Genomic DNA, 13,547 nt, shown 5'->3' with positions numbered 1-13,547 from the left:
CACTCAAAAACCAAAAGTCAAGGAAAAAGGGGTTTACAGTGGGCTCAGGTAGGATAAGACCTGTGACCCACAGATACCCGTTCTTGACAGCTGTGCAGCCCACTAGTCTACCCCCCCCCCCCCCCCCACACACACACACACACACACACTCACACAGGGCATTAAGGGACTCAAAAAACAACAGGACTACAGTGGGCTCTGGTAGAATTAGACCATTGATGTGGAGACACAAGCAAGCTGTATCAAGTGACACAACTACAAAATGCCTTCTCTGTATTATATATTGAAGAAGTTCTTGTGAAAGAGATTGAAGTGTTATCTGAAAAGAAAGAAGAAACACAATGCAAACAGAAATTCCATAATACAATTAGTAACCAAAGGAAAAAGCTCATTGTGCTGGGTGACTGTCATCAGAGGCACTAATCTGGGAACTCTTAGCGAGGGAAACACTACAGTTAAAAGCCTGCCAGGAACATCCGCCAGCAGAAATGCTATTCAAATAGTCAACTTGATCAAAGAAGAAAGACTCTAAAGTTGATATTATCATCCATCTGGGAACCAACGACCTTGCTAGAAACAGCATCCAAGCAGTACAGAGAAATTTCCAGTCTCTAGCAAAGCAGATTAGTCACATGGCGACAACCATTGCCTTTTCAGAAGTGTTACCTGATCATGGAAAGGGGAAGGAGAGGCTAATCCATATTAATAACTTCAATATATGGCTCAAATCCTGGTGTAAGGAACAAAGTTTTGGATTTATTGGGGGCTGGGGCCTTGTATGGAACAGGAAAAAGCTCTTTGTCAAAGATAGCTTATATCTGTCTGTGGCAGGAAAAAGGATCCTAAGAGATAAATTCAAATCCTATGTCATAAGGCATTTAAACTAGATGCCAGGGGTGGCAGTAAGAAATTAGAATGTCATCCCCCAAATACAAATGCAATGGAAAAAGGTGAAGTGGATAACAAAACTCAACTAAATAAGTCACAAAAGGCGTACAAGAAAAACAGTAACCTGAACGAGAAAAGCTGGAAAGCTTTGAGCACAAATGCTCATAGTGTGGGCAATAAAATCCCAGATCTGCAAGTCCTAATGGTAGAGGCGGACTTGGACGTTGTTGCTTTCACAGAGACGTGGTTCATGGAATCTCATGATTGGGATACGGAAATACCGGGCTATAACTTGTTAAGGAAGATTAGAGAGGACAGGAAAGGGGGAGGAGTGTCTCTTTATGTCAGAAACAATATCCAAGCATCTGAACTGCAAGGAAGATGGGGCAAAGAAGAAGCACTATGGGCCAACCTAAAAAAAGATGATTGGCATCCATTTTTATTGGAGTGGTTTACAGGCCTCCAAATCAAATGAAAGAACTTGACAGAGATCTGTTTGAAGACATCTAAAAGATGGGAAAGAAGGGAGAAGTGGTGATTGTTGGAGATTTTAATCTGCTGGATGTAGACTGGAGAATCCCTTCTGCAGAATCTAACAATAGTAGAGAGATAGTGGATTCCCTGCAAGGGGCTCTGTTCAAACATGGTAATGGAACCCACGAGAGAGGGAGCTATACTCGATTTAGTGCTCACTAATGGAGATAATGTCTCTAATGTTCAGGTGGGTGCCCACCTCAGCACCAGTGTTCATCAAACGGTATGGTTTCATATCACAAATAGGATACGGAGCAGAAGCACGAAGACCCTAGTTTTGCAGTTAAAAAACATGGACTTTGATGAAATGGGGAAGTACCTGGAGGAAGAACTAGAAGTCTGGGAGAACAAGAGAGATGTGGAACAACAATGGACCAAATTAAAAGGAGCAATTACCAAGGCAACTGATCTATATGTTAGAAAAGTAAAGAAAAGAAAAAGAAAAATGAAACCTATCTGGTTCTCAAAGGAGGTGGCTGTCAAAATAAAAGTTAAAAGAACAAGAAATATAAAGGATCCCAAAGGGAGGAGTACAAGGAGGAATATCTGGTATAACTGAGGGAGACAAAAAAGTAATCAAGACAGCAAAAAGTCAAGCGGAAGAAAGTCAATCCAAAGAGGTAAAGCGAGGTGATAAAACATTTTTCAGATACATCAGAGAAAGGAGAAAAGTTCAAAGTAGTATAGTGAAATTGAAAGGTGAAAAGGATCAATGTGTGGAGAGAGATGAAGAAATGGCAGAAATATTAAATGAATACTTCAGTTTGGTGTTCACTAAAGAGGACCTTGGAGAAGAACCATCGCTAGTTAACAAGAAACTGGAGGGGAATGGAGTGGAGGTAACTCCATTTACAGAAGAGAATGTATGGGAAGAGCTAGGAAAACTAAAAGTGGACAAAGCCATGGGGGCATGATGAGGTTCATCCCAGGATACTGAGGGAGCTCAGAGATGTACTGGCAGGTCCGCTGTGTGACCTGTTCAATAGATCCCTAGAAACGGGAGTGGTGCCAAGTGATTGGAGAAGAGCGGTGGTGGTCCCGCTTCACAAGATTGGGAGCAGAGAAGAGGCTGGAAACTACAGGCCGGTTAGCCTCACCTAGGTGGTGGGAAAAGTAATGGAGTCGCTGTTGAAAGAAAGAATAGTGAACTATCTGCAGTCAGAAGAATTGCTGGATCAGAGTCAGCATGGATGCACCAGGGGAAGGTCCTGTTAGATAAATCTGATTGACGTTTTTGACTGGGTGACTAGGGAATTAGATCGAGGAAGAGCGCTCGATGTCATCTACATGGATTTCAGCAAAGCTTTTGATATGGTCCCGCACTGGAGGCTTGTGAATAAAATGAGAAGCTTAAGAGTGAATGCCGAGGTGGTGGCCTGGATTGCAAACTGGTTGACGGACAGAAGATAATATGTGATGGTAAATGGAACTTACTCTGAAGAGAGAGCGGTGTTAAGTGGAGTGCCGCAAGGATTGGTGTTGGGACCGGTCCTGTTCAATATCTTTGTGAGCTATATTGCAGACGGGATAGAAGGTAAGGTTTGTCTTTTTGCGGATGATACTAAGATCTGCAACAGAGTGGACACACCGGAATGAGTGGAGAGAATGAGACAGGATTTAAGGAAGCTGGAAGAGTGGTTGAAGATATGGCAGCTGAGATTAAATGCCAAGAAATACAGAGTCATGCATATGGGTGTGGAAATCCAAAAGAACTGTATTTGATGGGGGGTGAAGGGCTGATGTGCACGGAGCAGGAGAGAGACCTTGGGTGATAGCATCTAATGATCTGAAGTCGGTGAAACAATGTGACAAGGAAATAGCTAAAGCCAGAAGAATGCTGGGCTGCATAGAGAGGAATATCTAGTAAGAGAAAGGAAGTGATGATCCCCTTGTACAGGGCCTTGGTGAGGCCTCACCTGGAGTACTGTGTTCAGTTCTGGAGACTGTATCTCCAAAGGGACAGAGACAGGATGGAAGCGGTCCAGAGAAGGTGAGGCCTCACCTGGAGTACTGTGTTCAGTTCTGGAGACTGTATCTCCAAAGGGTCAGAGACAGGATGGAAGCGGTCCAGAGAAGGGCGACCAAGAAGGTGGATAGTCTACATGAAATGACTTATGAGGAGATATTAAATAACCTAAATATGTATACCCTGGAGGAGAGGAGGAGCAGGGGGATATGATACACACTTTCAGATACTTAAAAGGTTTTAATGATCCATGGTCAACAACAAACCATTTATGTTGGAAAAAAATCAGTAGAACTAAGGGCCACGATTTGAAGCTCCAGGGAGGAAGACTTAGAACCAATTTCAGGAAGTATTTCTTCATGGAAAGGGTGGTGGATGCCTGGAATTCCCTTCCGAAGGAAGTGGTGAAGACAAAACCTGTGAAGGATTTCAAAGGGGCATGGGATAAACACTGTGGATCCATAAATGCTAGAGGATGGGAATGAAAAGAAGAGGCATGGGGGTGGATTACTGGAGTGGAGGCTAGTACCTGGTGATTACTACCCTTACTCAATAAGCCTTTGCATGGTTAATGAAATTCCAACATTGCTCTCTACTTCAATGGCAAAGGGAAATGTGGAAAAGAGGATTTGCATTCAGATAACAACCAACAAGTACTGAACTTCACAATCTGGATAAACAAATAAGCGTGGGGGTAGCTTGCTTATTACGGCGGTTACTACCCTAAACCAATTAAACTTGAAACATCACTTTGAATGCATACAATGGTTAGTGCAGTTAGTATAGCTGTGTTTAAAAAAGGATTGGATAATAGAGATGTGAATCGTGTGCCCGATTGTCTTAACGATCGGGTTCGGCTGGAGGGAGAAAAAAATCTGATCGCTGGAGATGTGAATTGGAATCGGCTCTGATTCACATCGTTAATTTTTTTTTAGTGAGGCCCGACCCTTTAAAATTGACCCCTTACCTTCCCCCACCCACCCCCCCATGAACCCCCCCCCAAAACATTTTACGAGTACCTGGTGGTCCAGTGGGGGCGCGGGGACTGATCTCCCGCTCTCGGGCCATCGGCGCCATTTTGACTGCCACTCAAAAATGGCGCCGATGGCCCGATTAAAAAAAAACCCACCCGACCCTTTAAAGATGACCCCTTAACTTCTCCCACCCTCCCGATCTCCCCAAAACATTTTTAAATTACCTGGTGCTCTAGTGGTGGTCCCGGGAGCGATCTCCCGTTCTCGCGCCGTCGGCTGCCACTCATAAAGATGGCGCCGATGGCCCTTTGCCCTTACCATGTGACAGGGTATCTGTGCCATTGGCCGGCCCCTGTCACATGGTAGGAGCACTGGCTGGCCGGCGCCATCTTTACGATGGCGGCGGCCATCTTTAAAGATAACACTAACGGGAGTAACGATTTTTCACGATAAATTGTGAAATGTCTATTGTATCGCGCACTGTACCAATTTTTGACGATTTAAAAAATATCGGACGATTTTTTTAAATCGTCAAAAAATGATTCACAACCCTAAAATAAGTTCTTGGAGGAGAAGTCCATTACTTGCTATTAAGTTCACTTAGAGAATAGCCACTGCCTTTAGCAATGGTAACATGGAATAGACTTAGTTTTTGGGTACTTGCCAGGTTCTTATGGCCTGGATTGGCCACTGTTGGAAACAGGATGCTGGGCTTGATAGACCCTTGGTCTGACCCAGTATGGCATTTTCTTATGTTCTTATACACAGCTGCTCTCTGCTTCTATGGCAGGGGAAATGTGGAAAAGAGGATTTACATTCAGACAAGAACCAATAAGGACTGAACTTCCCAATCTGGGTAAACAAATAAACTTGGGGGTAGCTTGCTTATTAGGGTGGTTACTACCCTAAACCAATTAAGCCTGATACATCACTTTGAATGCATATACAGTGGTGCTCTCTGCTTCAACGGCAGGGGGAAATGTGAAAAACAGGATTTACATTCAGACAACATCCAACAAGACATTGATCTGGACAGTCTGGGTAAACAAGCATCGGGGTAACTTGATTGATGCGGCGGTTACTACCCTTAACCATTAAGCCTTATGCTCACCCTTAATGCAACTCCAACATTACTCTCTGCATCAATGACAGGGGGTGGCAGGAAATTTTAATCAAACAGTTACCAACAAGGACCCTGAACTTGGCGGTTGATGAAGCAGATAAGAATGGGAAATTAACTGTGGAAGCTTGCTGGGCAGACTAGATGGGCCGATTGGTCTTTTTCTGCCGTCATTTATATGTTATGTTAGAGCTGCTGGAAGTTATCATTTTACACTTCACTTGCCTAGTAAAGGAAGCATGCTTGACTTGTTTGTTTCCTTCTGCATATTTTAAGTCAGGAACCCATGCTATATTTGGAACTTTACTTCTTATTAAAATCTGTGATGAAGCAAACCTTGGAATTTGTTGCCTGACTCAGACCCTGACACTTGTCATATCATATAGGTCTCCCCCATACTTAGTTTCCCAGACCATAAAGTCAGGACCTTTGTTGGTTGCTGTCTGAGTCCAATTCCCCATTTCCTCTTGCCATTGAAAAGGAGAGCAATATTGGAGTTGCATCAAAAGTATCAGGCTTATTGGTTAAGGGTAGTAACAGCCGCATCAGCAAGTTACCCCCATGCTTATTTGTTTTCCCAGATCTTAAAAGTTAGGGTCCTTGTTGGTTGCTGTCTGAATCCAATTCCCCTTTTCCTCTTTTCCCCCTGCCTTTGAAGCAGAGAACAATGATGGAGTTGCATCAAAAGTATGAAGGCTTATTGGTTATTAAGGGTACTAACTGCCACACCAGCAAGTTGCCCCATGCACTCTTTTCTTCATTTCCATCCTCTAGACTTTAGGCATCCACAGAGTTTATCCCATGTCCCTTTGAATTCTTTCACTGTTTTTGTCTTTACCACCTCCTCTGGAAGGGCATTCCAGGCATCCACCAACCTCTCTGTGAAGAAATATTTCCTGACATTGGTTCTGAGTTGTCCTCCCTGGGGTTTCATTTTGTGACTCCTAATTCTACTTATTTCTTTCCAACAGAAAAGGTTTGTAGATTGTGCATCATTAAAACTCCCCACTGTGCCTCTGCCTCTGGCACTTCTGTTCACACACCCCAGCTACCAATATCTCCATCATGAATGCGTGACACGTGGACTAGAGAACGAGACTCCTTTTCACCCATAGATGAGAACATGTAGCAAACATATATGTATGTATCATTTTTTTATCAGAGGTTTCAGTCTCTCTTGCACCTCTTGTTGCAAGGAGTTCAGAAACTTCAACATTTCTGCCTCTCTCTTGACCATGGAAGCCCTCTAATCTTTCTTCCAGAATATTTACTATAGGAATGATCCCAACCAGGGTAGTGGTTCTGGCACTCAGATAACATCTTTGAATGACTTCAGGATTTGTACCAGCTGCCTCAACACTACCCAATCATTATGCCCCAGGGCGAGCCACACCTATCTCTGCTGTCAAAGACAGATCATGAAGGGGTGTCTGCTGCTCCACTAATCTCTGCAACATCATATAGGATGAATTCCAGTGGGTGCCAGCATCTTGAATCAGAGGCTTGTGAGTCATCCCAAATTCATCCTGCTTCTCATGGAGAGGCTGCCCTGCCTTTATACTTTGATGAAAATACTCTGCTATTTTTCTGCACCTCTCTATTATATCGATCAGGAATAGATTCCCATCGTCAATAGGCCCCAGCCCCAGGGCATCCCTCACTGCCAGGTGCAGCAAGTGTTTGAAACAATAAATTCTGTGAAAATCCCCATCTTCCATTAACCTTACCATATTTGTACCACCATCTGTCACAAAGAAACCTGCCTCAATACTCCTAACTCCTAACTCTAGCTGCCAACCCTCCAGCATCTTTCTTATGGGTGATAGAATATGGGGGCTATGCATCAACTGGGAGAGAATAAAAGCCCATCTTCACCCTTATGTTCAGGCCCTTCTAGAACTGCTACCAGCCCCTGCCTCAGCCAGGTCCCACCAGTGTGGCATCACTAAGAGTTAAGCATGTATAACATTTCTGGTGGTCCAAATATCGCTGGTGAAATGCATACTACTCCCCTCTGCTTTAATCAAATATGCCTGCATACGACTAAGCATTGGTTGTACAGGGTGAGGATGTCCTTCCTACTAAATGTAGTCCTGTAGGGGCTTTGTAATTGGGGGCACATAGAGTAGACACTTAAATTCTACTTTATCCAATACCTGCAGGGGCTGTTCATCAAGAGCAATCATTTCCCCAATGTTTCTTGTCAGTAGTTGCCTGCCTCTTGACCTGGTACCGAGCTAGGGAATACCTCTCCCTTTCCTCTATGGTGGGTTCCCATTTCAGGTGCATGGCTTGGGACTGCTTGGCTGCCACTTGACTGCTGGAAGGGGCTATGGGATCAGCTTAGGGAAAAGTATTCCCCTTACCAACCTCTTTCCTCTGGCTTTGACTGGTAGAAAGGGTTCCCAGACTAGAACTGCCATTCTCCCTTAATACTATTGCAAAGGGGTGCTGCTCTTCCAACTGATGCTGCAAACCAGCATTTGTCAGATGCCAAACTTTCTTCCCTCAACTGATATCTGTACTGCAGTGAATAAACTGAGAAAAATGTGGAACTTCCTTCACTTTAAAGTACCTCCAGATCAGGGATGTCTTTCACATTAAGGTCAAGGGTGCACCCTAAGGAAAAATGCCAGGGGCATCAATCATGCTTTCTACCTGTGCTCTCTGCTTTTGCTGGGAGTTGCTCTCATTACCATGCCCCCATCACTGAAGTGGAGGTTAAAATGCTGCTGATGAACTCGTGGACCTTTAGACCAAGGTGGAGTTAGCAGAACCTTTAGGGAGCAGCCCTGCAGATCCCCACCATTGGCAGGTGAAGTCAGATGAGGCAGAAGCCTTTCACCAGCCCATATTCTCCTTGGGTTTAGTTTTTGGGTTTTGGGGCTCGCAGGTCTTAGATGGGGGCCTCAGTTGATGGTTAAAAGGTCCAATTGAGGTCATTGGGCTGAAGTATATGTGGTACAGTTGAATCCAGAAGCAGGCTGGAATCAATGGTAGGCGGCGTACAGGAATGTCCAGGAGGCAGGCTGAGGACAACACTGGGTATCCAAATGAAGGAAAAGGCAGAGCAGGAAGGCAAGGAGTATTACAGGTGGGCAGACAAGGAGACATAGAGAACTGAAAACTGAGATACTGAAGAACTGAACTGACCACAGGAACTAGAGACATAAGGCATTTTCTTATGTTCTTATGTTCTTAAGAACATAAAAACATAAAAATTTTCCATATTGGGTCAGACCAAGGGTCCATCAAGCCCAGCATCCTGTTTCCAACAGTAGCCAATCCAGGTTACAAGTACCTGGCAAGTACCCAAACACTAAGTAGATCCCATGCTACTAATGCCAGTAATAGCGGTGGCTAATCTCTAAGACAACTTGATTAATAGATGTTAATGGACTTCTCCTCCATGAATTTATCCAAACATTTTTTAAACCCAGTTACACTGACTATATTAACCACATCCTCTGGCAACAAAGACAAGGACCACTGAAGATGAAGGCAAAGAACTGGAACTAGCGACAAAGTCAAAGAGCTGGAACTGAAGATGAAGACAAGGAACACCGGAACTGCAAATGAAGAATGCCGAGCAACTCTCTCTACTAGACAGTAGAGAGACCTGATGTGGAGGCAAGGAGGAAATGCACCAGAGGGCCTTTTATAGGCCTAATGTTGTGAGGTTATCTAGATGTGCTGCTGGCCTTTTCCTGCCATGGACTCTTTAAAGGAGGAGACGTCAGACATGCGCGTGCCTTAGGGGAACCTGATGTGAATGTCAGCGGTGTCCTGCTACAAAGATCATCAGTGGCATCTTGCCATGCCAAGGTGAGGCATCACAATGCACTGGACAGCAAAGCAGCTTGGCAATGATGGGAGATGACAGGCAAGGGCCGGCCAGAGGGGTAAGTGTAGAGTTACATGAGAAGAGCCCAAAGACTGCTAAATGCAACAGCTACTGACTAATCCTCCCAATTTTATTCAGCTACTATTTGTTCAAGTTCTGGTTCTGGGAATACCAGACAAGATTCTTCCTAAAATCAGTAATTAAAAAAATATAGCCTCCATTGCCTGAGAAGGAGTAGCTAATGTAGAGAATATATAACATAACATACATAATAACATAGTAATGAGAGCAGAAATGGACAAAATGGTCTATCCAGTCCACCCAGTAAGCTTCTTATGGTAGTATCTGATGCACCATGCAAGTTATCTCCATGTTTCTTTTAAGGATAGCAACTACCATTTACCACTAGCAATATTGTTACTGGGTGATGAGCCTTCTTGAAAATTCAGACACTGCTGGTATTGTACTCAGACCTAGGCCATGGCCCCTGCTTTGTACCTCAGCTAATGCCCTAGGAAAGGCCCCGGCTTCAGGCCTAGGCGGAGGTGCTGGCATAATGTTTAGGCATAGGCCGTGGTCCCAGCCTCGGGCCTAGGCCTAGACCTGATTCATTCATTTCAAATGAATGCAATGAATAAGGTATTTTTCATTTTGGAGGCTCTCAATTCTTTTTTTGGCCCCTGAATGAAACAAAGTGCCCTTATTCATCGCGTTTTACGTATTCGTTTTAAACAAATGCACATCCTTACTATCTAGTATCTTTGTGAATATCAGTGTTTCAAGGATTAAATAAATCGCTTAGGATTTTGGAAATACTTTCTTCCTTGTTTAAGAATTTACTTCAGAATTTTGGAATATGATACATTCATTTATGACTGCTGCACCACTATTTGTTTCAACATTATGCACAGACCATACATTAGAATTAAAAGGAAACTAACAGAACAAACAAAACATTTACATAGTGACTAACAATAAGTACTTTTTTATGAGCAACCATTTCCTCCTTATTTTTTAAAATAAGGATTGCATTTTTAGCCATTTTTCTGTTTAATTACTCCAGTATGAAAAATGACAGCAGGCAACCACACTAAAGACAATGTAAGATGTTGTTCCCCACTATCATTGAGAAAAAGCCACAAAACATAACTTCCTCCAGTTTTGTCTTTTGCATTTACTTAAGCAAACATGATTGTAATAAAAAGCTTTATCTCCTTCCACAGCTGTTTCTGGGAAGGATTCTCTATCATTAATCTATATTGTTGTAATCCATAACTTTTCCCCTCTTTCCCAATCAAGATTTGAGAATATACCATGCTAAACATATGCATAGGGTCCTTATCCACCCCTTATTGAAAGCAGGGAACATAAATCAAAAACTAACCATTTGAAATCCTGGATTCTTGTTGTTCTAAGAATATACATAGACTCAGGACACCCAATTCCCATAGCTATTTCTACCACATATGGCAATAGTGATCATAATATGATCAAATTTGAATTAATGACTGGAACAGGAACAGTATGCAAATCCATGGCTCTCGTGCTAAACTTTCAAAAGGTAAACTGAGAAAAAACTGTTAGACAAAAACTGAAAGGAGCAGCTACAAAAGTAAAAAGTGTGCAATAGGCATGGAATTGTTAAAAAATACCATTCTAGAAGCACAGTCTAGATGTATTCCACACATTAAGAAAGGTGGAAAGAAGGCAAAATGATTACCGGCATGGTTAAAAGGGAAGGTGAAAGAAGCTATTTTAGCCAAAAGATCTTCATTCAAAAATTGAAAGAAGGATCCAACAGAAGAAAATAGGATAATGCATAAGCGTTGCCAAGTTAAATGTAAGACATTGATAAGACAGGCTAAGAGAGAATTTGAAAAGAAGTTGGCCATAGAGGCAAAAACTCACAGTAAAAACTTTTTAAAATATATCCAAAGCAGAAAGCCTGTGAGGGAGTCAGTTGGACCGTTAGATGATTGAGGGGTTACAGGGGCACTTAGAGAAGATAAGGCCATCGTGGAAAGATTAAATGATTTCTTTGCTTCGGTGTTTACTGAAGAGGATGTTGGGGAGGTACCTGTACTGGAGAAAGTTTTCATGGGTAATAGTTCAGATGAACTGAATCAAATCACGGTGAACCTAGAAGATGTGGTAGACCTGATTGACAAAATGAAGAGTAGTAAATCACCTGGACCAGATGGTATATACCCCAGAGTTCTGAAGGAACTAAAAAAATGAAATTTCAGACCTAGTAGTAAAAATTTGTAACCTATCATTAAAATCATCCATTGTACCTGAAGACTGGAGGATAGCAAATGTAACCCCAATATTTAAAAAGGGCTCCAGGGGCAATCTGGGAAACTACAGACTGGTTAGCCTGACTTCAGTGCCAGGAAAAACAGTGGAAAGTGTTCTAAACATCAAAATCACAGAACATATAGAAAGACATGGTTTAATGGAACAAAGTCAGCATGGCTTTACCCAAGGCAAGTCTTGCCTCACAAATCTGCTTCACTTTCTTGAAGGAGTTAATAAACATGTGGATAAAGGTGAACCGGTAGATGTAGTATACTTGGATTTTCAGAAGGCATTTGACAAAGTTTCTCATGAGAGGCTTCTAGAAAAAGTAAAAAGTCATGGGATAGGTAGCGATGTCCTTTTGTGGATTGCAAACTGGCTAAAAGACAGGAAACAGAGAGTAGGATTAAATGGACAATTTTCTCAGTGGAAGGGAGTGGGCAGTGGAGTGCCTCAGGGATCTGTATTGGGACCCTTATTTTTCAATATATTTATAAATGATCTGGAAAGAAATATGACAAGTGGGATAATCACATTTGCAGATGATACAAAATTGTTCAGAGTAGTTAAATCACAAGCAGATTGTGATAAATTGCAGAAAGACCTTGTGAGACTGGAAAATTGGGCATCCAAATGGCAGATGAAATTTAATGTGGATAAGTGCAAGGTGATGCATATAGGGAAAAATAACCCATGCTATAGTTACACAATGTTAGGTTCCATATTAGGTGCTACAACCCAAGAAAAAGATCTAGGCGTCATAGTGGATAACACATTGAAATCGTCGGTTCACTGTGCTGTGGCAGTCAAAAAAGCAAACAGAATGTTTGGAATTATTAGAAAGGGAATGGTGAATAAAACGGAAAATGTCATAATGCCTCTGTATCGCTCCATGGTGAGACCGCACCTTGAATACTGTGTATAATTCTGGTCCCCGCATCTCAAAAAAGATATAATTGTGATGGAAAAGGTACAGAGAAGGGCTACCAAAATGATAAGGGGAATGGAACAGCTCCCCTATGAGGAAAGCCTAAAGAGGTTAGGACTTTTCAGCTTGGAGAAGAGACGGCTGAAGGGGATATGATAGAGGTGTTTAAAATCATGAGAGGTCTAGAACGGGTAGATGTGAATCGGTTATTTACTCTTTCGTATAATAGAAAGACTAGGGGGCACTCCATGAAGTTAGCATGTGGCACATTTAAAACTAATTGGAGAAAGTTCTTTTTTACTCAACGCACAATTAAACTCTGGAATTTGTTGCCAGAGGATGTGGTTAGTGCAGTTAGTGTAGCTGTGTTTAAAAAAGGATTGGATAAGTTCTTGGAGTAGAAGTCCATTACTTGCTATTAATTAAGTTGACTTAGAAAATAGCCACTGCTATTACTAGCAATGGTAATATGGAATAGACTTAGTTTTTGGGTACTTGCCAGGTTCTTATGGTCTGGATTGGCCACTGTTGGAAACAGGATGCTGGGCTTGATGTACCCTTGGTCTGACCCAGCATGGCATGTTCTTATGTTTTTATGTTCTTATGATGGTGGGCAATGGGGATTCGTGTGAACGTTGAACAAATTTCAATCCCTATTCCCAAATAACCACTCCCATATACTTTCAAAGTAGATACAAAAATACAGATTTGACAAATGGCATTCAGGCAAGACTTAAATAAGCCTTGATCCCATTTTCCCATTTTTCATCCATTCTAGTGAGTACAAGAAAATACAGACAAGAAAATGGGGAGTCATGCAAGACTTAAACAAGCCTTAATCTTGATTTTGCACTTCTGACACCCAAAATGTAAGCTGGATCCCCTAGGGGACCATTCCCCCAATTTCAGGCAATACTTTATTGGATCTGAAATGAAGAGGAAACAATAATGAAATAATGTAAGGTTTATTATATATGTTCACCATATTCATTGCT

Source organism: Rhinatrema bivittatum, chromosome 1 (assembly GCF_901001135.1).
Source record: "Rhinatrema bivittatum chromosome 1, aRhiBiv1.1, whole genome shotgun sequence".
NCBI lineage: Eukaryota > Metazoa > Chordata > Amphibia > Gymnophiona > Rhinatrematidae > Rhinatrema > Rhinatrema bivittatum.
Note: the sequence above shows the minus strand (reverse complement) of the source record.